The sequence below is a fragment of the Lissotriton helveticus genome, chromosome 6 (genome assembly GCF_964261635.1).
Source record: "Lissotriton helveticus chromosome 6, aLisHel1.1, whole genome shotgun sequence".
Taxonomy (NCBI): Eukaryota; Metazoa; Chordata; class Amphibia; order Caudata; family Salamandridae; genus Lissotriton; species Lissotriton helveticus.
This window is the reverse complement of record NC_136067.1, coordinates 554,825,756-554,852,941: the sequence shown is the minus strand read 5'-3', so window position 1 is coordinate 554,852,941 and position 27,186 is coordinate 554,825,756.

Here is a 27,186-nt window from a genome sequence, read left to right as displayed (position 1 = left end):
GCTGGATTAGGAGCCTTCTACAGGTTAATATAGAGAAAAAGCTATACAAATCAGACATCTACAAACTCTCAACTATATTGTATGGTTACTGTTGTTTCTTGTTCTTTATGTACCAGCTAGAGCTGAACCGTTTCAGGGATTACAGATCTACTCTACAACGTAATTCAGAACTGGCATGGTATGTAGAAATAAGTACAACAAATAGTGACTTGTTTTGTGTATGTTAATTGAGGTTAGAAAGTCTGTGTTTTCTTTCAGCCCTCACATTCACCTGAAGTCTTTGCAGTGTTGCTACCTCTTACACACAGAAGATTACAGCCACAGTCTTTGTTTTCCCTGCCTTTCCTTCTTTTGTCTCCCTGTTTTCCCCTGGCGAGCCTCTCGGTACTCTAGTGTTTGATAGAGTCGTAAGGCCGTAGGGGAAGGCTGTGGATTGTCTTCGGATTCCTGACGCTCCTGCGGAACCTGCCTGGAAACCATTACAAAACGTAAAGCCCACGTGGTTTGTTCTGCCCGAGCGTCATGGATCTCGAATCGGTTTCCCTATCGGACGTAGCTAGCATGCTGGGGAATTTGCAGGTAGAAACCCAAGCCTTAATATCTAGGGTGGACGTGTTACAGAGACAACAGACCGCTGGAGCCACGGGGGGAGGCACATCAGTAGTTCAGGTAACCACACCTCCTTCCCTGCCTTTAGCACCCCCTGAAAGGTATGCAGGAGACGCAGCACGATGTGCCGCTTTTCTTAGCCAGTGTCAACTGCATTTTTCGTGTAAGGCTGCATGTTTTCCATCTGAGCAAGCGAAGGTAGCTTTTGTGATATCCTACCTCAGCGGGGCGGCTGCAGATTGGGCCATACCGTTAGTTGACCGAGATGACCCTCTGCTGCATAGTTACCCCGCATTCAGGAGGGAGTTCCGTAAACTCTTCGATAGGCATGTCTATACTCATTCGTCTGATACAGAATTATTGAATCTGAAGCAGGGTAATCAAGATCTTGTCACCTACATAACATCCTTTCGCAGACTTGTAGTCGAATCCCAGTGGCCAGAGGAAAAACGTAGTACAATGTTTTACAGGGGCTTAAGAGACGATCTAAAAGATGCTCTCTCTCAAATCGTTGATTTACCGACAGCCAGTACTGAGCTCATTGACTTAGTGGTAAAGATAGATCATCGTCTTCAAAAAGAAGGAGAGAGAGAGGTAAACATGAAACAAGATATCTGCCTTTAAGAGAAAAGAAAAGCAGTGTAGATAAGCCAAGCGATGAGACTGAGCCCATGCAGATAGGCATAGTAAGAGGACCCCTCACACAAGAAGAAAGACAGAGAAGGCGTACTCTTAGACTTTGTCTGTATTGTGGGAAGGCAGGTCACTTCTTAAAAGATTGCCCAGTGAAGCCCGCACAGTCCAAGTATTCGGGAAACTAGGAAGCCTGGAATCCTGTGAGACAAGGATTCCAGGTAGGTCAGGACTAACAGTCTCTTCCTCTGATTACCATAGTACTCCAACAAATCATCTGTATGTGTCGGCCTTTCTGTCCTACGGAGTGCATGGCTTACATGTATTGGTAATGGTTGATTCTGGCGCATCAGGGAACTACATGGATCGGGAGTGGGCCAAAGAAAACCTAATACCTTGTACACCCAAAGAGATAGCCAGTCATGTTACCACCATAGATGGCAGCCCACTTGTTTCGGGTCCAGTAACACACCATACCACTGTTTTACACATGACCATAGAACCTGTACATCAAGAAGACATACGGTTTGATCTCATTCATTCCCCTCAATTCCCGGTGCTCTTGGGTATTCCGTGGCTTAGATCACAAAACCCCGATATCAATTGGGAAACCTCTACTATAACGTTTCCACTAGAACCAGGGGCACCAGTAGTAGGAGCTTCCGCTAACAAGGTTGTGAAGGTGCTTATTTATTGATACTGTGCCTTTAATGTACCAAGAACCTTTACTGTACTGGTTCTGGAATCTTGCCTTGGTTGTATTCCTTTAGAAGCAGTTACTAGGCTGTCTCCTGTGGATGAGGTTTAATAAATACCTCTTGGCTTATTTTCCTGGTTCCTGAACTTTATTTCATATAAAGGACACCACATTTTATGGCGACGATCGGGTGAAACCACATCATCTTTCACCTCAACACAGAGACTAAAAGAAGAGAATTTCCCCTTCTCCTCCAGCGGCAGTTTAAAAAAAAAAAAAAAAAAAAAAAGGAAGCGAAGTCTTCCCAGCGGCGGGTACGATTAAGAAACGGTGAGGAGTAAGGTGGGAGGCTTCTCGAGGAGATTGTTTTAATTAAAAGGAAAGACTGTCTTTGACTGGGAAGTCAAAACGAATGATTCTCGCGCTGAATAGGGCTCGTGCTTGAATTGCCCTGCTCGCGCTAATGAAACTGACATCACACGCGCTTTATTTCTTTTGCTCGCGCTAATCACCCATCACGAGCAATACACGCGCATGGATTGTTTTGCTTGCGCTGTTCTGCTAGCGCTAATGAAACTGACATCACACGCGCTTTGTTTCTTTTGCTCGCGCTAATCACCCATCACGAGCAATACACGCGCATGGATTGTTTTACTCGCGCTGTTCTACTATTGTGATACAACAGCGCCCTCTGCTGCCCTATTTAAAGGAAACGCGAAACAATGGAATAAAAAGACAGATCATTCCAATTTAACCATTATTGAAGGATTCCAATCTCCTTCAACTTAACAATTATTTAGCCTAGAGGGAAAAGAACACAGCAAGAGAAAGAAAGATTCTGAAAATAAACTCTCTTTGTTGTGAACATTCTTCTTTAAAAAAAAAAAAGAGGAATTTAATATAATTAGAAATGCAAAATGTAACTCAACCCGCATTTTTTTTAAATACTCCAGGAGAACCGAATATAAAGTGGAAAAAAATGGAAAAAGATTTTTGCCAACTACGCAAGGGTTTGTGGAACTAACCTAAGTGCTGAAAGGAAGATGGCCCTCCTTTTACATTGTTTAGGAGGAGAAGGACAAGATGTCCTAGAACACCTCCCTGATCTATCTGCTGGGGAACAACGCAATTTAAATGAATACGAAATTGCAATTGCACAACTGGATAAACACTATCTTCCAAGGATTAGTACCATCATGGAACGCTATCACTTCGGCTTGAGGGAACAGAAGAGAGATGAAACTGTAGAAGACTATGTTTCTTCATTAAGGAAATTAGCTTCCTCTTGCAATTTTGGCTTAACGCTCGATGAAAGGATTAGAGATCAATTTGTCCTCAGATGTTCCCATGATGAAATAAGAAAGGAACTTTGGTTAAAAGACGAACCGCCCCTTGAAGAAGTTTTAGCTATAGCTAAACAAGTGGAACACATGACAAAGTGTGTGGGTGAATTAAGAAAAGAAAAAGATAGAACAGATATGGTTGAAAAGAAAGAAGACACAAAAGTTGAAGAAATAATTTGTCAAGTCAAGAAACAAGATAAGAATGAAACTCAGTCTACCTCAGGGAAGGATGATTTTTCTACAAATCCTGGTTTTCAAAACAATTTTCCAGGACAAAGTAATAAATTTACATGTTTTAGATGTGGCCAATTAGGACATTTGGCTAATTCTCCAATATGTCCTGCATTAAGAATTATATGTAATGTATGTGGCAAAAAGGGACACTATGGTAAATGTTGCAGGTCAAAAATGTTTAGACATGACATGTCTAGGAAACGTTGGAATCAGTCCCAACCACAAGTCAGAACTGTTACTTTTGAGATAAAATGTGAAGAAGTAGATCATCCTGTTCATCCTGTAAAAGTAGGAAATGTAATGATAGAGTTTAAATTTGATTCATGTTCTCGCATCACCCTAATTGATGAGGGATTATTTAATAAGCATTTTGCTGGAAAAGTAAGACTAATGAGATCAGATATTAGGCCCCTTGGATACTCAGATAACCCAATTAAAATGGTTGGATGTTTCATGGCGGAAATTGAACTTGGGAGTAGGATTATTGTAGGAAAAATATATGTGGCAAAGAAGGGTGATATCTTGTTAGGTTGGGTACATCAAGGTCAACTTGGTATAACTTTAGATCCCAATGCAGATCCGCAGGTTCAAATTCATCAGGTAGAGATACAGGAAAGAAATGAGTCAGATAAGGAATTGGGAGAGGATTTAGCTAGTAGATTTCCAAAAGTATTTAAGGAAAACTTAGGTTGTTTACAAGGTTATAAACATCACATTAGATTAAGAGAGAATGCTGTCCCTGTCATAGCGAAAGTTAGAAGAATACCATTAATGGAACAGGATAAGGTAAAAGAGGAAATAGACAAATTGTTAAAGAATGATGTCATTGAACAAGTTGAGGCTACTGAGTGGTTAGCTCCCGTTGTCATAGTTAAGAAACCTACAGGTGAGATTAGGCTCTGTGTAGATTTAAGAGCATTAAATAAGGAGGTAGTGGTGGACAAGTTTCCTCTTCCCAATATTGATGAAATGGTTAGCACTCTTGAAGGAGCCAGGTATTTCACCACACTTGATCTTGCCTCAGCCTATCATCAGGTTGTATTAGATGAACATTCCCAAGACCTAACTGCTTTTATCACCCCCATGGGTACTTTTAGGTATAAAAGGATGCCGTTTGGGCTGGTGTCGGCGGCTTCCGTCTTTCAAAGGATCATGGCAAGAATGTTAGAAGGAATATCTGGTGTAAGATGTTACCAAGATGACTTACTTATTTATGGGAATAGTTCAAAAGAACATTTTGGTCGTGTCTGTGCAGTACTCAAACGTTTGGAAGATGCAGGTATGACACTTAAGAAAAGCAAATGTAAATTTGGTGTGAAGGAAGTAAATTACTTGGGTCATAGAATAACCGACATGGGCATCTTTCCAAAAAAAGAATTGGTTGACACTATCAACAAAATAAAAGATCCAGAGAATAAGGAAGAATTAATTTCCTTCCTTGGTATGGTAGAGTTCTATGGGAAGTTTATTCCTAATTTTGCGGACAAAACACAGTTTATGAGAAAGTTGACATCGAGGAATGTGGAGTATGTGTGGTCAGATGTATGCAAATCTGAATTTATAGGGATTAAATCTGAATTGAACAAGGCTCCCTCTCTACAGGCATTTATACCAGGTCTTCCCACAATTTTATTCACTGATGCAAGTGAAAAGGGACTTGGTGCTGTTTTAATACAAAAAAGAAATGGGAGGGACAATTTGATTTGCTGTTCCTCAAGATGTCTAAGGGGCTCGGAACTAAATTATTCCGTTATAGAAAAAGAATCTCTTGCCATCTATTGGGCCCTGAGAAAGTTAAGAAACCTAATTTGGGGTACCAGGATTCTAGTTTATTCAGATCATAAACCTTTAAAAGAAATTTTTGATAAGAAGGGATTAGATTCAATCTCTTCAAGAATTAGGAAATAGATTGTTTCATTACAAGAGTTTGATTTCTCCGTTGAATATATCCCAGGTGTTGCAAACAAGTCTGCTGATTGTCTCTCAAGAATGGTTGGTCAAGGGAATTTTGATGAAGATGATGCTGTAGGTTGTTGTGATGAATCTATAAATGTATGTGAAATTACAGAAGGAGCGATTGAGGAAAAGGAGTGGAGAGATGAACTTGAAAAAGATGAAGATTTAAAAAGAGTTATGTTGTCCTTGAGCAATAACTCTCGTTTAGAGAAACCCTGGACCTTGGTTTCCGATGAACTTTCTATTCACTCTGGTTTTTTAACTAGGGGAACAAAAATGGTTCCTCCACTGGGTATAAAAAAAAAAACTTTTATCTCATGCTCACTCTGGACATCTTGGTATTGTGAAAACCAAAGAAATATTACGCATGCAATTTTGGTGGCCAGGGATGGATTTGGAGATAGAAAGATTAGTGAGGGATTGTCCAGAATGTTCTGCAAGTGATAAAATACTTAAAACTAGACAGATGCCAATGGTTAAACGATCCCTCCCAAGACATCCTTGGGATGAGCTAGCCATAGATATAGTTGGTCCGTTGTCAGGTGTAAGCGATACACCTTACCTATTAGTTCTTATGGATCTCTATTCCAGATGGATTGAGGTAAGCGCTGTAAGGGAAATCACATCTGAAGAAGTAATAAAGTTTCTAGATGCCATTTTTAAAAAAGAAAGTTTCCCCAATAGTCTCCTGTCAGATAATGGTCCACAATTCTGTTCAAGGGTTTTTGAAGAGTTTATGGGAAAATCAGGTATTTTACATAAGAAGTGTTCTTTATACCACCCAGAGACCAATGGTGCAGTTGAGAGAGTTAACAAAACCCTGAAAGAGGCTATACAGTTAGCAAGATCATCTGGCTTGAATTGGAAATCTGTCCTACAAGACAGAATAAATGCTTATCGCTATGCTCCCCACACAACCACTGGTAGATCCCCCTTTGTTTTGTTTAAAGGAAGGGCTCCCAACACCTATCTGTGTCCTGCTTGGATGAATCTTGATAAAGGCCTGGTTGATAATGGAATAGGTGAGTGGCGAAGGAGGGAGGAGAGGAAGCAAGATGAGAGAAAGGTTTATTTTGATGAAAGAAAGTGTGTAAATGCTCAAAAAGTTCTTGTTGGTGACTTGGTTCGCATCAAAGCTCCTGTTGGTTGCAGAAATTGGTCTAAATTCTCAGATGTAAAAGCTGTTGTGAAAATATTTAGGAATGCCATTAAAACAGAAGATGGTAGAATTTGGAATAAAAGCAGAGTTGTTGTTGTTAAGTCAAGAATACCTATACCTGTTTCCTCTTATGATAGACAAGGTTCATCTCATATGTTCTCCAATTCTACCAATAACTCTAACCTAACCATGCTTCCCTCTAGAGGTCAAAGAATACGTAGACCACCCTTCTATTTGAGAGACTATGCATTATGACCTTTTTTAATCTCTTCTTTGCTTGAATTTTGTTCTATGTGTTTTACTCATTGTTCTTCTTTCTTTGTTGGGGGGAGATATGTGAAGGTGCTTATTTATTGATACTGTGCCTTTAATGTACCAAGAACCTTTACTGTACTGGTTCTGGAATCTTGCCTTGGTTGTATTCCTTTAGAAGCAGTTACTAGGCTGTCTCCTGTGGATGAGGTTTAATAAATACCTCTTGGCTTATTTTCCTGGTTCCTGAACTTTATTTCATATAAAGGACACCACAAAGGTACCTAAGTGTAATAGTACCGATGAGAAGGAGTCTGAACTACCAACTTGTTATCAGGATCTACACTCAGTCTTTGATGCAAAAGAAGCCGAGATCCTCCCTCCACACAGAGTCTATGACTGCCGTATCGACTTAGAGTCAGGGGCAAGAATTCCATGTAGTAGAGTATACGCTCTCACTGAAAGAGAGAACGTGTATTTACGTGATTATTTGGATGACATGCTTGCAAAGGGTTTTATCAGGCCTTCACGTTCCCCAGCCCACTCTTCTCTATTTTTTATTCCTAAGAGGGAAGGGGGTCTTCGTTGTTGCAGAGACTATAGGAAGTTGAATGACGTCACCATCAAGAACAGATATCCCCTACCTCTGATCGCCTCTCTCCTTGACCGTATCCGCAACGCCAACTTTTTCACTAAGCTGGACTTGCGTGGCGCATATCATCTTGTGAGAGTCAAGGAGGGAGATGAATGGAAGACAGCTTTCTGTACCAAATTCGGTCTGTTTGAGTATCTAGTGATGCCCTTTGGGCTTTGTAATGCTCCTGCAGCATTTCAGTTTTTTATAAATGAAGTCCTGAAAGATATGTTAGACCTATATGTTATCGCATATATTGACGATCTTCTGATTTTCTCCCATTCTATGGAGGAACACGTGCAGCATGTACGTAATGTATTGGAACGATTACTGGATAATCGTCTATATTGCAAGCTAGAAAAGTGCACCTTTCACACTCAGGAAGTCCCCTTTTTGGGTTATATTGTTTCTCCTTGGGGTCTTCGCATGGATGCCGCCAAGGTGGAAGCGGTCTTGGCATGGCCAGCACCTCGTACCGTGAAGGAAATCCAAAGTTTTTGGGGATTGGCCAACTTTTATAGGAGGTTCATACAAGGATTTTCTACTCTGGTGGCGCCTATCACCGCTCTGTTGAAGAAAGGAGTTCCTTTTGTGTGGTCTCCTGAAGCGGCCGAATCATTTAGTCTTCTGAAACGGGCCTTCACCAGCGCCCCTGTTTTGCGACATCCTGATCAGGCCTTTCCCTTTGTGGTGGAGGTGGACGCCTCACAAGTGGCAGTAGGGGGAGTACTGTCTCAAGTAGATGCAGAGTCAGGCGAGTGTCATCCAGTAGCATACTTCTCACATAAGTTCACCCCTGCTGAATATAACTACGCAGTGGGAGATAAAGAACTTCTGGCCATTAAGAAAGCATTCGAAGAATGGAGGCAGTATCTACTGGGTGCCAAGTATCCTGCGGTGGTGTATACGGACCATCGCAACTTACAATACATTACATCCGCTAAGGCCCTTTCTATGAGACAATTGCGATGGTCACAATTCTTCAGCGAATATGATTTCACCGTCCAATATAGACCAGGGAGAAGAAACGGCAAGGCTGATGCACTTTCGAGGCTAGGGTTTGAATCCCCTACAGATGTAGTAGAACAACCATACATCATCCCCAGAACCAGTATTATAGGAGGGATGTCAAACGAAGATGAATTCTTAGCACAAGTGCAGAGCAGCCAGGCAGCAGTAGACCTGGAGACCTTAGTGGGTTCCCAAGAAGTGTCCTCAAGAGGGGGATTAGCCTGGGTACAGGGGGGAGTGGTTCTACCCACTAGAGAATTACAAGAACAGGTCATGACATGGTACCATTCACATCCTGTGGCAGGCCATCCAGGAATCAAAAAGACCACCAGGGCCTTGAGAGAGCGCTTTTGGTGGCCTGGCATGATCAAAGACATAGAGACCTTTGTTAAGTCATGTCACATTTGTGCTCAAACCAAGGTATCTCACCTAAATCCAGTGGGCCTGCTCATGCCATTAGCTTCCCCTCCTGGCCCGTGGCATACGGTGTCTCTCGATTTCATAGTGGAGCTGCCACCTACTAAGAAAAAGAACAACACATTGTTGGTAGTGGTAGATCTGTTCACGAAGATGGCCCATTTCGTACCTTTGCAAGGGTTACCCACAGCAGGAGACCTGGCCTCCATATTCATGCAACAAATAACCAGACTGCATGGGGTCCCTTCCGTACTGGTTTCTGACAGAGGCGCCCAATTCGTATCTCGTTTCTGGAAGAGTTTATGTTCATTGCTCCAGATCGAGGTCCGACTGTCCTCAAGTCACCATCCGCAAACGGACGGACAGACGGAAAGGGTTAATCAATGCTTCGAACAATACATAAGAAATCAGGTCTTGCACTCTCTGAGGGATTGGGATGAGTTGGTATGGCTAGCCGAGATATCATACAACAATAGCCCACACTCCTCTATCAACACGACCCCTTTCTTTTGTTCTTATGGGTATCACCCCAAGTTGTTACCTTCAGTTGTTCCTGCCGATAATTCCACTCCAGCTGCCACGGACAGAGTAGAGAAATTGCAGCAAGTCCATAAGACTGCATTAGACTGTCTCGAGATGGCAAAGGTGAGATACACTGAAGGGGCAAACCTACACAGGAGGCTAGAAACCATTTACACGCCAGGGGATAAAGTTTGGCTCTCCACAAAACATATAGCGTTAGGGGATCCACGCAAGTTCAACCCCAAATACATCGGCCCATATACGGTGGCGAAGATGATAAATCCGGTGGCCATGAAACTGGAACTTCCCCCATCTTTCAGGATACGCCCAGTGTTCCATGTTTCGTTACTGAAACCGGTTGAACCAGGTACTAAACTACCCCTAAGACCCGCTCCTGTGACCCTCCAGGATTCTGAAGAATATGAGGTGGAGGCGATAATTCATTCCCGTAGAGTCAGAAAGAACCTTCAGTACCTGGTCCACTGGAAAGGTTATGGTATGGAAGAGCGTACATGGGAACCAGAGTCGAATATCCATGCACCTCGTCTAATACGTATGTTTCACCTCAAACATCCTGACAAACCCAAACCAGGAGAAGGGAATTGTGGGGGGAGTGTGCTGTCATGCCCCGCGATTTCCGATGTGTTGCCCCTTTAAGAATAGACTCTATATATGCAGGCAGAGCCCTTGGAGCGACGCTTTACGTTCTGGCGTCAAGCTCCGTCATTGCAGTTTCGTTGTGTCCCGTATTTCCTGACTTCCTGCTGGTCCTTCTGAGACCGGGTTATTTCTTCGTCCACTGTTCCTGTTGTTCAGACCCTCTTTGCCGTTCCGTGGCTGACGCCTGTTTCTACGGAACCTTGTGCTTTTCTGCTGCTCCGCCCGACGGCCAGGCTTGCTCTCCGCCGTCCGGCCGGGCAGTTGTTCCCGAGTCCTCCATTGTTCCTGCCCCGCCCGACGGCCGGGCTTGTTGCTCCGCCGTCCGGCCGGGCATTAATCCCTGCAATTGTTCCCTTTATTTACCTGCTCCGCCCGACAGCCGGGCTTTGCTCCGCCGTCCGGCCGGGTAGAAATCCCTGTTGCAAGCCCTGTCGCTTACCTGCTTCCACTGGCGGCCGGGCTTGATCTCCGCCGTCCAGCGGGGCACTCTGTTAAGTATTTAGGTTTGTTCCTTACTCCACCACCCGGCGGCCGGGCCGAGTCTCCGCCATCCGGTGGGTTCCCCTTCTTATTTTGCCCATTACTTACCGCTTGGCTGTACCCAATCCCTTCCCTTCACTTCCTGTCTTCCTGGGCATCTACTTATGATGTGTTTGGGGTGTTCTTGCAAGGACTTGTGTGAGGCGCAGATTTACCTCTTCACTACACAGAATCACGGTAACAGCGCTATGCGCTACAATTATGTTTTCAATGATTTGAGTCTTGATTAAGTTCACATTTGGAGACATTGTTTGTATCATTTACTTTCAGATCCTCAGAATCGCTATTATCAGGTTTCTGTCCAGTCCTAGACATTATAGAAGCTGGATTAGGAGCCTTCTACAGGTTAATATAGAGAAAAAGCTATACAAATCAGACATCTACAAACTCTCAACTATATTGTATGGTTACTGTTGTTTCTTGTTCTTTATGTACCAGCTAGAGCTGAACCGTTTCAGGGATTACAGATGTACTCTACAACGTAATTCACAACTTGCATGGTATGTAGAAATAAGTACAACAAATAGTGACTTGTTTTGTGTATGTTAATTGAGGTTAGAAAGTCTGTGTTTTCTTTCAGCCCTCACATCCACCTGAAGTCTTTGCAGTGTTGCTACCTCTTACACACAGAAGATTACAGCCACAGTCTTTGTTTTCCCCGCCTTTCCTTGTTTTGTCTCCCTGTTTTCCCCTGGCGAGCCTCTCGGTACTCTAGTGTTTGATAGAGTCGGAAGGCCGTAGGGGAAGGCTGTGGATTGTCTTCGGATTCCTGACGCTCCTGCGGAACCTGCCTGGAAACCATTACAGGAGATGAAGTGAGGCCTGTCTTGCAACATGGTGCATCTTTTGCATCACTGCTGCATCGGTTTCATGTGGCACAGGACTTTACAGCATGACACATCTGCCTAGATGCATCAAGTTGTAAATATGTCGCAACATAGCAAATCTTTTGCACCGCTGCTGCGTCACAAAAGTGACGCACAGCGGCGCAAAAGACGCACACGGCTATCATAAATCTGTCCCTCAGATTTTAAATGATTGATTCAGGATGACGATAAGGTGTGGCCTATCCAGAGGTTTGTTTGAGGTGAGGCCTACTCAGGGTTGCAGATGAAATTTAGGCTTGTTGAAGAGTACAGAGGAGATAATACATGTGCAGGCCTACCAATGAAGTGAGTCATGTCCACTTCACTCTTGAACAAAGGCCAGACCTCTTCTGTGTCCGTGGACAGGCCTAAACCTCATCTGCACAATGTGATTCGTAAAGTTAGGAAACACAGGTGATGTAATTGAAAAATGTGGAATTTCTTTTCCTCATTTCACAATCACATCACTTGTGTTTCCTTTGCTTAGGTATCTCATAGTGCAGATGGAGTCTAGCATATCAAAGAGTACACAGAAGCTGAGCACTGTATACAAAAATGTTGACATTTACAGAAGATTCAGCTTCTCCATGCCCCCTACACAGTCCTAACTGTTTACAGTTTAAACTGATGGTATCTTGTTGGAGATGAAGTGAGGCCTATCTTGCAACATGGTGCATCTTTTGCATCACTGCTGCATCGGTTTCATGTGGCACAGGACTTTACAGCATGACACATCTGCCTAGATGCATCAAGTTGTAAATATGTCGCAACATAGCAAATCTTTTGCACCGCCGCTGCGTCACAAAAGTGACGCACAGCGGCGCAAAAGAGGCACACGGCTATCATAAATCTGTCCCTAACATTTTAAATGATTGATTAAGGATGACGATAAGGTGTGGCCTATCCAGAGGTTTGTTTGAGGTGAGGCCTACTCAGGGTTGCAGATGAAATTTAGGCTTGTTGAAGAGTACAGAGGAGATAATACATGTGCAGGCCTACCAATGAAGTGAGTCATGTCCACTTCACTCTTGAACAAAGGCCAGACCTCTTCTGTGTCCGTGGACAGGCCTAAACCTCATCTGCACAATGTGATTCGTAAAGTTAGGAAACACAGGTGATGTAATTGAAAAATGTGGAATTTCTTTTCCTCATTTCACAATCACATCACCTGTGTTTCCTTTGCTTAGGTATCTCATTGTGCAGATGGAGTCTAGCATATCAAAGAGTACACAGAAGTTGAGCACTGTATACAACAATTTTGACATTTACAGAAGATTCAGCTTCTCCATGCCCCCTACACAGTCCTAAATGTTTACAGTTTAAACTGACGGTATCTTGTTGGAGATGAAGTGAGGCCTGTCTTGCAACATGGTGCATCTTTTGCATCACTGCTGCATCGGTTTCATGTGGCACAGGACTTTACAGCATGACACATCTGCCTAGATGCATCAAGTTGTAAATATGTCGCAACATAGCAAATCTTTTGCACCGCCGCTGCGTCACAAAAGTGACGCACAGTGGCGCAAGAGAGGCACACGGCTATCATAAATCTGTTCCTAACATTTTAAATGATTGATTCAGGATGACGATAAGGTGTGGCCTATCCAGAGGTTTGTTTGAGGTGAGGCCTACTCAGGGTTGCAGATGAAATTTAGGCTTGTTGAAGAGTACAGAGGAGATAATACATGTGCAGGCCTACCAATGAAGTGAGTCATGTCCACTTCACTCTTGAACAAAGGCCAGACCTCTTCTGTGTCCGTGGACAGGCCTAAACCTCATCTGCACAATGTGATTCGTAAAGTTAGGAAACACAGGTGATGTAATTGAAAAATGTGGAATTTCTTTTCCTCATTTCACAATCACATCACTTGTGTTTCCTTTGCTTAGGTATCTCATAGTGCAGATGGAGTCTAGCATATCAAAGAGTACACAGAAGCTGAGCACTGTATACAAAAATTTTGACATTTACAGAAGATTCAGCTTCTCCATGCCCCCTACACAGTCCTAACTGTTTACAGTTTAAACTGATGGTATCTTGTTGGAGATGAAGTGAGGCCTATCTTGCAACATGGTGCATCTTTTGCATCACTGCTGCATCGGTTTCATGTGGCACAGGACTTTACAGCATGACACATCTGCCTAGATGCATCAAGTTGTAAATATGTCGCAACATAGCAAATCTTTTGCACCGCCGCTGCGTCACAAAAGTGAATCTGTCCCTAACATTTTAAATGATTGATTAAGTATGACGATAAGGTGTGGCCTATCCAGAGGTTTGTTTGAGGTGAGGCCTACTCAGGGTTGCAGATGAAATTTAGGCTTGTTGAAGAGTACAGAGGAGATAATACATGTGCAGGCCTACCAATGAATTGAGTCATGTCCACTTCACTCTTGAACAAAGGCCAGACCTCTTCTGTGTCCGTGGACAGGCCTAAACCTCATCTGCACAATGTGATTCGTAAAGTTAGGAAACACAGGTGATGTAATTGAAAAATGTAGAATTTCTTTTCCTCATTTCACAATCACATCACCTGTGTTTCCTTTGCTTAGGTATCTCATTGTGCAGATGGAGTCTAGCATATCAAAGAGTACACAGAAGTTGAGCACTGTATACAACAATTTTGACATTTACAGAAGATTCAGCTTCTCCATGCCCCCTACACAGTCCTAAATGTTTACAGTTTAAACTGACGGTATCTTGTTAGAGATGAAGTGAGGCCTGTCTTGCAACATGGTGCATCTTTTGCATCACTGCTGCATCGGTTTCATGTGGCACAGGACTTTACAGCATGACACATCTGCCTAGATGCATCAAGTTGTAAATATGTCGCAACATAGCAAATCTTTTGCACCGCCGCTGCGTCACAAAAGTGACGCACAGTGGCGCAAAAGAGGCACACGGCTATCATAAATCTGTTCCTAACATTTTAAATGATTGATTCAGGATGACGATAAGGTGTGGCCTATCCAGAGGTTTGTTTGAGGTGAGGCCTACTCAGGGTTGCAGATGAAATTTAGGCTTGTTGAAGAGTACAGAGGAGATAATACATGTGCAGGCCTACCAATGAAGTGAGTCATGTCCACTTCACTCTTGAACAAAGGCCAGACCTCTTCTGTGTCCGTGGACAGGCCTAAACCTCATCTGCACAATGTGATTCGTAAAGTTAGGAAACACAGGTGATGTAATTGAAAAATGTGGAATTTCTTTTCCTCATTTCACAATCACATCACCTGTGTTTCCTTTGCTTAGGTATCTCATTGTGCAGATGGAGTCTAGCATATCAAAGAGTACACAGAAGTTGAGCACTGTATACAACAATTTTGACATTTACAGAAGATTCAGCTTCTCCATGCTCCTACACAGTCCTAAATGTTTACAGTTTAAACTGACGGTATCTTGTTGGAGATGAAGTGAGGCCTGTCTTGCAACATGGTGCATCTTTTGCATCACTGCTGCATCGGTTTCATGTGGCACAGGACTTTACAGCATGACACATCTGCCTAGATGCATCAAGTTGTAAATATGTCGCAACATAGCAAATCTTTTGCACAGTGGCGCAAAAGAGGCACACGGCTATCATAAATCTGTTCCTAACATTTTAAATGATTGATTCAGGATGACAATAAGGTGTGGCCTATCCAGAGGTTTGTTTGAGGTGTGGCCTACTCAGGGTTGCAGATGAAATTTAGGCTTGTTGAAGAGTACAGAGGAGATAATACATGTGCAGGCCTACCAATGAAGTGAGTCATGTCCACTTCACTCTTGAACAAAGGCCAGACCTCTTCTGTGTCCGTGGACAGGCCTAAACCTCATCTGCAAAAATGTGATTCGTAAAGTTAGGAAACACAGGTGATGTAATTGAAAAATGTGGAATTTCTTTTCCTCATTTCACAATCACATCACTTGTGTTTCCTTTGCTTAGGTATCTCATAGTGCAGATGGAGTCTAGCATATCAAAGAGTACATAGAAGCTGAGCACTGTATACAAATATTTTGACATTTACAGAAGATTCAGCTTCTCCATGCCCCCTACACAGTCCTAAATGTTTACAGTTTAAACTGATGGTATCTTGTTGGAGATGAATTGAGGCCTATCTTGCAACATGGTGCATCTTTTGCATCACTGCTGCATCACAAAAGTGACGCAACAGCGGCCCAAAAGAGGCGCACGGCCATCATAAATCTGCCCCTAACATTTTAAATGATTGATTCAGGATGACGATAAGGTGAGGCCTACCCAGAGATTTGTTTGAGGTGAGGCCTACTCAGGGTTGCAGATGAAATTTAGGCTTATTGAAGAGTACAGAGGAGATAATACATGTGCAGGCCTACCAATGAAGTGAGTCATGTCCACTGCACTCTTGAACAAAGGCCAGACCCCTTCTGTGTCCCTGGACAGGCCTAAACCTCATCTGCACAATGTGATTCGTAATGTTAGAAAACACAGGTGATGTAATTGAAAAATGTGGAAATTCTTTTGCTCATTTCACAATCACATCACCTGTGTTTCCTTTGCTTAGATATCTCATTGTGCAGATGGAATCTAGCATATCAAAGACTACGCAGAAGGTGAGCACTGTATGGAACATGGCGATGTAACTCAAAGAATCAAAATCTAAATTTGCCAAGCACACATGGGGGCGTATTTACAAGGACCTTGCACCACGGGGAAATGTCTTAAATTAAAATGGGAAAAATAACATCAAAGGGACTCAAAGGCCTTGTAAATATGCCCCAAGCAACCTATGAAACTCTAGCAGTACATATCAAGAAACCTAATTGATTTCAAAAAACGTTTTTAAACACATCATGTAAAGCAATTATATACCTACATTCATGGGGAAGTGACTTAAAATGCTCTAAGACACATGAAAGCGTTTTTTAAGGCCCTTGCACCATTTTTGCGTCACTTTTAACATGGCTATGTAACTCAAAGAATCAAAATCTAAATTTGCCCAGCACACATGGGGGCGTATTTACAAGGACCTTCCACCACGGGGAAATGTCTTAAATTAAAATGGGAAAAATAACATCAAAGGGACTCAAATGCCTTTTAAATATACCCCAAGCAACCTATGAAACTCTAGCAGTACATATCAAGAAACCTAATTGATTTCAAAAAACGTTTTTAAACACATCATGTAAAGCAATTATATACCTACATTCAAGGGTAAGTGACTTAAAATGCCCTAAGACACATGAAAGCGTTTTTTTAAGGCCCTTGCACCATTTTTGCGTCACTTTTAACATGGCTATGTAACTCAAAGAATCAAAATCTAAATATGCCAAGCACACATGGGGGCGTATTTACAAGGACCTTGCACCACAAGGAAATGTCTTAAATTACAATGGGAAAAATAACATCAAAGGAACTGAAAGGCCTTGTAAATATGCCCCAAGCAACCTATGAAACTCTAGCAGTACATATCAAGAAACCTAATTGATTTCAAAAAAGTTTTTAAACACATCATGTAAAGTAATTATATACCTACATTCATGGGGAAGTGACTTAAAATGCCCTAAGACACATGAAAGCATTTTTTTAAGGCCCTTGCACCATTTTTGCGTCACTTTTAACATGCCTATGTAACATGGCTATGTAACTCAAAGAAACAAAATCTATTTGTAAAACACTTGACACAAAGCAACATTTTAAATACACAACTTTCTTCATAATTTTCTCCTTAAAGCATACTATTCTCTATTTACATTAAATGAATCTTTTCTCACCTTAGCAAATACTTTTTGAGTTTCAAAACAGTCTCAGACACACACCAATTTGTCTTCAGCAGAGCAAAAGGTATGCACTCCCGAGGCTGCAACCAACAATGGCACAGAAATGCTGTAATTCATCACACATATCTCTCATGTCACCAAATCAAAACTCTTCCCTCACTTTTTTCAAATCAACACCCTTCCCCCCTCTGCCCTTTCTGCCTTTTTTCCATAGCAACCACCTCCTGAAAGACCTCTCATGTTTGCAAGTTCACACTACAATGTTTCAATTGAACTCTGAACTCTAAGTACACCTGCGTATCCAGTGCAATCTTTCATAAAATGATTTTTTCTTGACCATTCAAATTACATCTTTCAAAGAACTCATCCTTGCACCCTAACTTTCTGTTTTCAGCAATCAAAATCCACCAATCACTGCTACTGATTAATTGCTACAGAAACTCCACAGTTTTTTTCATTACATACTCCTACTGTTTCAACTGCCATTTCATTACCACACTTCATCTGACTGCAGCAGAACCTCCTCTCACCATGTTTTCTATCTGGATTGTTGGACATAGTTATATCCACTGGGCTCAAAGGTATGCTGATAACAGAAATTTACACAACCTCAATTTACAAAATGTGGAAATCAACTGGATTGGCCACAGAGGATTAAGATGTCACCAATTGATACCATTGGTGAAAACCTTTTTGCATTTGCCAAAACCTGACCTGTTAATTGTGCACTGTGGAGGAAATGACTTGGGCACTTTGACTGGGGTAGGTCTGGAAATGCTTTTAAAGGACACTTTTGAGCAATTGATGGCACTATTTCCTCAAACTGCCTTGGTATATTCAAATATATGCCAAAGACAGAAATGGAGGTGGTCCAACCAATTTTGTCCACAAATTGAGAAATCGAGGAAGCATGTAAATAAGTCTGTTTCAGCTTACATGAGAGACCATAGAATGGGCTCCATCTACAACAATAACTTGCGTTACTACATGCAAGATATCTACAGAGCAGATGGAGTTCACTTCTCAGATGAGGGGAACAGAATTTTCATCCTCAATTTAAGACTGTGCATTGGTACCTACTTGTAGGTACCTACATCAGCCACAGGACCCAAAAGCTCTTTTCAGAGCTACCCTACATCTGATCACTCACAATTATTATTTTACTCTAACTTTTTTCACTAATTTTCACAATTTACGCTTTCCGGAGCGCTACCCGGTACGCGCACCGGACGCTAACCGCGCGAAAATTTGAAAAAAAAAGGGTTTTTTTTCGCACATATGGGCCTCCTCAGCCACCCTCAGAAAACCTAGGGGGTCAGGATACGTCTACCGTGCCCCCTTCTACCCATTCTGAACATTATTTGCCCTCCATCTTGTATCTCAATTCTACCGAAACACAAAATGGAGGACTCCCGTAACGCTGCCGGTTCGCGTACCGGGGCGCGCACCGGGAAGCGCTCGCTCAAAAAAGGTGGGAAAGTAATTCACAGAAAAACCACTGGAGACACTTTCACCAAATATAGATTAGCTCATACTACATACCAATCCCTACCATTTTCACAAATTTGATTGGAATTCCATTTAGCCATTTAGCCTGTAGACCTCTCTAAATACCCTGAGGTAAATTACTTCACAAAACACATCTGAAGTGTTGGAATTGACAACCAATTTAAATGTTACTTTCATTTTCTACTTTTTTTACCTGACATTTGATTGGTTATGTACCTGAATATATATAAAGAAAAAGAGAGAAACACAGCCATTTTGACTACTACTTCCTGAACTACATTGCAAGATCATTTTCACTCACAGCTTAAACTTGTTTTTAAAAGGTAAGATGTTATTTTATAAATTTGAAAACATTTTCAGATAGTTATATACTATCCCTCTGTAAGAGTTAGACATTGAGAAAGGCTTGTTTATTATAATTATGGATTGATTTAGGTTTCTGTGGTATAATTATGAATTTACTTAGGCTTTTTCACAGGCACTTTTTAATAGTACTACTTCACGCCTCAAAAGTACCTGTCTGAACTTAAACCCAACAGTGCCCTATCTCTACTGATATATTTATTTTTTATGCAAATTTCAGCACAAAAATGGAAGGAGAACAGAACGTTTCCTTTGAAATTGTCCTAGACATGAACAATGAGGAAATCTTTGAACCCATTGACTTGGAATTCATGGATGAATCACGAGACCATGAACTTCTACAATGTGTAGAATCTGTGGATTTCTTACTTCAATATGAGGACGGTCAAATGTGGGAAGTTATGTTCAGTTAAAAAGAAGACGTATCGGACAGTCAAATGTTAGACGTTCTATTAAATTTTGAAAAAGAATCAGAAAAATAAAATTATATTTAATAATTAAAAATTGTTTGAGTCTTTAATCATTTTTATATGTAATTCATAAACTAGTATCAAATTGATTATAATGTAAAGTCAGACTTATAGTATACTGTGCACAATCACAAAAATAAATTTATATTTAATAATCATAAATACTGCTACTTAAATAAAAAAAAACAAAAAAAAAACAACAAAAAGAACAATCAATAAACATACAATATTTCAAAATATCATAGTCTATCATTCTTTTTTCCTTATAGTACGCTCCCCAGACCGCTTCCCGGTGCGCGTACCGGGCGCTCCCCAAGCAAAAAAAAAAAAAAAAGAATATTTTTTTTTTTTGCCCCGCGGGGCCCTTTTAAAGCCTCCACATCAAACCTAGGGGGTCAGGGAGGATCTACTATGCCCCCTTATGGTCATTTCCCCCTTTGTTTTGGCCTCCTCTTGTCTCTCGATCCTACCGCGAGACAAGATGGCGCCCGCTCCGGACTGTTTAGAATGTTGACAGACACCGAAGAGCCAATCAGCTTCGCTTCGCAAAGTTCCGTTACGCGTCAGGTACGCGAACCGGGGCGCTGCCCGGAGCGCGCTTACAGATATATATATTGTTTTTGAACGTTAATTTCTCAAAATCCACTGGAACACATATATTGAGACCTAGCAAAGGCACATCGGGCTACCAGTCCCTACAATTTTGCCAAGTTTCGTGAAAATCCATTCAGCCGTTCGAGCTAAAAGTGAGGCCAACCGCCCTATGGAAAATTGCATGGGAAAAGCACGTTTTGGGACCCCCCTTTTTTCTCGGCCCCCCCTTGGCGAAAACCCCCCAGATTTTCAGGGGCTGTTCAGGAACAAAATGTGCCATTTTCCTGAAAATTTCAGCCAATTTCGTCCTTAAACGCCAAAGTTATTCGACATAGAATTTTCAAAAATCCCATAGAGAAAAAATCCTAACTATATATACCTACTGGCGACCGCCAGTAGGTAATATATATATATATATATATTCACTGAAAAAATCATAGGTTTCACACACGTTATAGTTAGGAATTAGCATTTAAAAAACCTTGCAAATTCATTGAAAAAACCAAAGGTTTCATATCAGTTATAGTTAGCTGGACAATTTACTCATACAAAACCATTGAAATTCCCACGTTATAGTTAGTTGTACTCACTATAACTGGCGCGCCCGCAATGCACTGCTAATGACGTCACATATTACATCACTCATGACATAGTCAGTGACATCACTCATGACATCACTGACTATGTCATGAGTGATGTAATATGTGACGTCATTAGCAGTGCATTGCTGGTGCGCCAGGTATAGTGAGTACAACTAACTATAACGTGGGAATTTCAATGGTTTTGTATGAGGTTTAGTTCCCTTTTGTAACTTTCCAGCTCAGGGGTGCTCCACAGCCTCCTCCAATAAAGGAGGGGGCGTGAGGCGTTAACTTCGGCTATCGGCCTAATATTCAGGTCTAGCCTGAGAGGAACTAAAGCAGTACTTCTGGGCAAGGTTAGGATTTGCCTAATAAAGCTGTTTTCTGTAATGGTTAGGTCAGTAGAAGGAACATGTCCCCAAAGTTCTGCCCCATAAAGGGAAGAAGATCTTGCTTGAACTTTGAAGATTTTCATTGGGGCACTTATAATTTTGTTCACACAGTTTATTTGAACCTTTAAAATTACCCCAGTTGTCTGTACTAGTTTTAAGTTTGCCTTAGCCATTTGTGCTCTGCACCCCATTTTGTCAGTCAGAGCCAACCCTAGATAGTCAAATGTTGGGACTCTTTCTAACGGTCTACCTTCCATCATAGGGTGAGGACAGTTGGTGGTGTTGGCATTAAATACCATATACTTAGTCTTATCGATGTTGACTACTAAATTTCTGTGTTTGCAGAATATAATGAACTGGTTTAAAACCCTCTGCATACCCATAGGGGATTTTGAAAGAAGCAGAGTATCATCTGCCAACATTAATGCAGGAAACCTCAGCGAGGCTAATTTTGGGGAGTCAATATCTTTGATTGATAATAAATCTTCGATGAGCCCATTCAGAAAAAGGGAGAGGAGGGTGGGGGCAAGTACACAGCCCTGCCTAACCCCTTTCTCAACTGAGAAGGGCCCTGTTAGCTCACCATGCTCCCCAAAGCGCACTCTGGCGTAGGTGCCCTCATGTAGGTGTTTAAATTGGTGGCATAGATAGGGTGACACCCCCATTGATGATAAAATTGCCCAAAGTTGGTTACGATCCACCATATCGAAAGCTGACTTTAGGTCCACAAACGTCAAATATAAACTTCCCCGGTCCAGGTAAACGTGCTTCCAATAAAGAACTTGGAGCCGGAAGAGTTGGTCGATGGTAACGTTTTGGCCCGAAAGCCTGCCTGGAGGGGGGTCAGTATGTTATTATCGCTTACCCAATCCTGTAGGCGTTGTAAAAGTAGCCTCGCATAGATTTTCTGACTGACATCGATAAGGCTAATAGGCCTGTAATTTGATGGTTCTGACGGAGAACCCTTCTTCAAAATGGGAATGATCTCCGCCCCCAACCATGTGGCTGGCAAAGGTAGGCCCTGCAAAATTGCATTATAGAGTAATAACAGATAGGGGGCCCATACTACTGGTTCTTCTTTGAAGAGGTCGCCTGGGATCCTATCTAACCCAGGAGCTTTGTTAGATTGCAGAGAGTGTATTGCAATAAGAACCTCGTCCAAGGTAAAAAGCGGTATGGGGCTATTAGGGTCCATATCCGTCAAGACAGTGGGGGCTAAACTATTTAATGTTGGGGGGGTAGAATATAACTCTTTAAAATGTAGGGACCAAGATTCTTCAGGTATATTTGGATCAATTGAGGTCCGACCTTCTGGGTTCCCTGTGTGAACTAGGTTCCAGAAGGACCGTATATCTTTGGCCTCAAGTGCAAATCTGATGGCGTACCATCGTTCTTCTTCCCACTCTTTTTTTGCATTAAAAATCATTAATTTATAGGCACGCCTTGCTGCAGTCACGGCGGCCGGAGAACCTTGTTTCAGTGCCGTAAGTAGCCCCTGCTTCATTTCCTTACATCCCCCATTAAACCAAGGGTGTTTTGTAGCAAATGGCTTGGGTTTGATAGGGGTAGTTTTATAAAAAGGAGTTCGCCAGTAAATCAGTTAGTTCCTTGTGCAACCCTACCAGGGACCTTTGTACACTGTTACTAATTGGTTGGGTCATAATTAAATGTGCCCTTTCTAGGAGGGGAATTATACTCATGTACAATTTACCCAAAACTTCAGTGGATTTCTTCATGTTGGCCCATCTGATTCTCCTCCCGCCTTGAATTATTCTGAGGTCACTATTTACATAAGTTTCGGTGGCCTCAGTAGTCATATCAAAGTTATTCTCAATTGACAGGGGATTATGGTCGCTTTCCGCACGACTAGAGATTTGGAAGTTGAGGATCCTGGGCCATAGGGGCATGCTAACCATAAAGTAGTCAATTACAGAGGAGTGGCCCCTGCCACTGTAGGTTGGTTGGCCTCGGCTGTCCCCCTTAAAGCGCCCATTACATGCTCTAATAGAAAAAGAATAGGTTATGGAGGTTAACTGAAGTACCGAGGATGAGCATTGTTTAACTGGGTACATTATGGGTGGGGGATTGACCATAGTTCGTCCTCATCTGTTAAGGTAAGGTGGACTCCAATGAGTGATTCGTAATGACAATTGAAGTCACCACCAATCATCAACTCAACATCTCCCGGAAGGGAGTACAAAAGAGAGGACAGAGAGTCTAAGGTTTTGGAGGTGCCCCCCTGTCCTGCTGGCCTAGAGTAGATATTAATTAGTGCCATTTTAGGTGTTTTAATATGTGACAGTATAATGCAGGTTATGTCAGGGCTGTTGGTGTCTATCCTTTTTACCGAAAAACCAAGATGAACACCCACCCACATACATAAACCCCCCGATGGTCTACCTCTGGGGCCCTGCAGAGCTGGCTCCATAAACGTAACATAACCCAGTCTATGTATAGGGTTAAGAGCCCAAGTTTCCTGAAATACACATATCCCGTAGAGGTCTGCGAAAGCACACCAGTCAGGATTGTCCTGATTGGCGGCAAGGCCTGCTATGTTCCAGGTTAGAATTTTTAAGGTTGAGTTTTGGTTATGGGTTCTAAATGGCTGTTTACCACAATTAGCCAAATTACCTGGACCATCAGGAGCGTTCGTAGGCCCTTTTCGTGCTATGTTGGATGGTACAGGAGTAGGGCCAGTAATGTAGGCTGTTGGTGAAGTTAGTGCTAGTCCTCTAGGTGATGTATCCCTATCCAAGGGGAGTTCATCACTAGAGGATAACAAGACAGTAAGATCTTCTACACCCTTCAGCTCCAATCTAACATCAAGTGGTGGCTGGGCAAACTCTCGTCCAGATCCCTTTTCCACAGATCCCCCAGTATTTAAAGTTATACTATTCTGTACCGGCGTTTGGGGCTCAGAGCTTCAGTCGCAGTCCCCCAGTCCCGATAGGGCATCAAATCTATTAAACAGCATGATGTTCCCTAAAGGGCGTGAATTCAGCATTTCGTCCTGTGGGAATGGATCTCTTGCAGTTAGATACCGGGGTTCATAAAAATGGGACAGTGGCAGTGTAAAAATTCCAGGCAACAGAGTGTTTTGGGGCCAATTACAAATAAATTCGACGCACCTCCAGTCTCTGAAATTAATAATAACACAGTCCCCCACCATGGTTTTAGTGCTCTTGCCAGTCCAGTTCACTCTCCTAGCAAAGAGAATTTCTGCTGTAATGTTTGTCGGGAGTGGTCGTTTCTGGTTAAGCCAGAAGGTACACTTGTTTTTAAGATCCGCATAGGACTCCCTTTTTCCAGGGGGGGTTTTAAAGTCTTGGTGCTGTACTGTCAGCAGCTGTTTGATGGAGTTTGTCCCTTGTGGCAGTGTTTGCTCCTGGTGGAAAGCTGGGGGCTGAGGCATCAATAGAGGTTGAGGCAGAGGAACTTTGGCTGGAGACAGTACGACTTTTAGATGCTGCAGCTACGTTGGAATCGATTGGCCTTGGGTCTGGAGTTTTTGTCTGCCTATGAGTAGAGTCATTAGCCCTCGAACCCACTAGCTTCTGGAGTGATGCGACTGAGAGTTCAAGGCAGACTAATCTATTCTCAATTGAATCTAGTTGTGTGGTAATTGGGGTACAGAATTTTTTAAACGTACTTTCCAGTTTCTTCCAAAACAGTGGGTCCATATCAGGTTGGTCTTCTCCTCCCGGAAAGTTTTTTTGTCCACTATTCTCTTCTATGGCAATCGCTGATGGATAGAGTGGACTAGGTGGAAGTCTTGCGGCTGGGACTTCATTGGGCACAGCCGTTTTGCCAGTTTTGGCTTTTTTGCCTCCTAGGGTGGTTTGTGCGCCAGTGCGCTTCCTTTTAACAGCCGCTCCCACATCTCATTGGGGAAGACATCATTTTGCATTGGAGGCTGAGCGAGTTTTAATATTAGGAGAAAGTGTAGCCTTGGCGGTGTTTTGAACAACCGTCCCAATAGGGGAGTTTAAACTAATATCATGAATGTTAAATGTTAAATGTCGTATACTTGTAAAGCGCACAGCTGCCCCAGCAAAGGGGCGTCCCGGCGCTGTATACCGCTGGGGAACCCGTCCTGGCTTTCCCTGTGGGATGGTCCCTACTGGGAATCCCCAAGGTGGAGCCAGGCATCCCCGGCGTTGATGGGGCCGTTGTGGAGATTAGGCAAGCTAATGCCCAGAGTTGCCGAGTGGGACCCCTGGTTAGAGTAGGCACCGAGGCGAGAATTGTCGAGTCCGCTGACCCTGGTCCACAACCCTGCCGTGGGAATTGAACCCTGGCCCCGGGCCGACTTCTGCTCCCGGGTCTGCCGCCTCTAACCAGTGAGCCACACCACTCCACAACTAACTGTGAAGTGTCACTTCGCTCTACAACTCCCGAGGGCGGCAGTGTATCTTGAGAGTTAGATAAATGGTGAATAGGTGATCTTGCCCTCGCCAGGCTTCCCAGTAAAGATTTTTCTTGTTGTATTGTATGTCATTTTTGGATGTAATGTTTCCCCAAAAAATAATGGAGCAAATTGGAAATGTGTTTGCAAATTGAGTCAGGATTGTCCACTGAAATGTAGTGGTTAAATACATAGAATGTGTTCAGTCACTTAAACGTGTTAGTGTGGTAAATGTGTTTTGGTAAAATGTATGGTTTAAATTTTTTTGTCTAGAATCACACTGAGCGTCTGTGTAAATTAAGGAAGTATACTTGCACCTTTTTTCCATAATCTCCCCTGTCTCTCCTCACAGTCTACCTCTCTCTGCTTATACGGTCCCCTTTCTTTTAATATTTCCCCTCTTTCCTTATTCTCACTTGTCTTTTATCATAATGCTGCTTGTTCTCATAGTCCTTCCTGTCCTCTTAGTCCCTCTCTGTCATCATTGTCTCCTCCGTCTCCTAATACTCCCCTTTCTTTTCATACTCTCTTCTCTGTCCCCTTACTCCTCCCTTTGTCATCATATTTCTTTTTTCTACTCATTTTTGTCTCTCTGTCTCTTTATATTCCTTATTTTTTTTCTCATATATACTCTTATTTCCTGATATTCTCTTTTTCTTCTTATTCTTGATCTTCTTTGTACATACTTCACATTCTTTTATTTTATTTTTCTTTCTCTTTCATACTTTCCTCTCTCTGCTTTCACTTCTCTTCTCTTTTCTTATACTCCCGATTCTGTCGTGATATTCTACACTTTTCTTATTGTCATATTCCTCTCATCATTCTCACCCCTGTCCTTATACACCCTCCTGTTTTCATATTTTTCTCTCTTTTCTCTTAATTTTCCTTGTCTCCTAATACTATTCCCTTTTACTTATATTCCCTTTTGTCCTATACTCCTTCACTTAGTGTCCGTCTTCTCCTGTCTCTCTTCATATACTTTTTCTGTTTTCATTTTGTGTTGTCTCTCTTTATTCTTCCTGTTTCTGTTCATATTGCCTGTTCTCTTCTCTTACTCCTCCTTGACTCCCTATGTATACTTTGCATCACTTTCCTCATACTCTCCGTCTTTTAATACTGACCTCTCTCATTATATTTGTTTGTCCTTTCATACTCTACCCTCTTTCGTCATACTTTTTTCACACTTCATAATCCACCATCTATTTATACTCTTTCCTTTCTCTTTGTAGTGTATCTTCTCTTTTTGTACACCCTTTTTCTTCTTATGCACCACTTTTTCTCACATTATCGCTGCTCTCTTCTGGCACTCTTCTGTCTCTTGTCATATTCACCCCTCTTTCCTTATATATTTTTTGTCCTACTAGTGCACGTTTCCACATATTACTTGTTTTCTGGTTATAGTCCTTGTCTCTCTTCTTATACTGCCCCCCTGTTTCCTCACAGTCTGTCTGTTTCTTCTTATACTCTCCCTTCTCTCTTCATACTGGCACTATCTCTTCATACTTTCCAGTCTTTTCATAGCTTCTTTATCCCCTTATACTGTAGTGTCTGCTAATTTTCTTTTTTCTATTTAAATTTCTCGTTGTCTCATAGTCCTCTTTC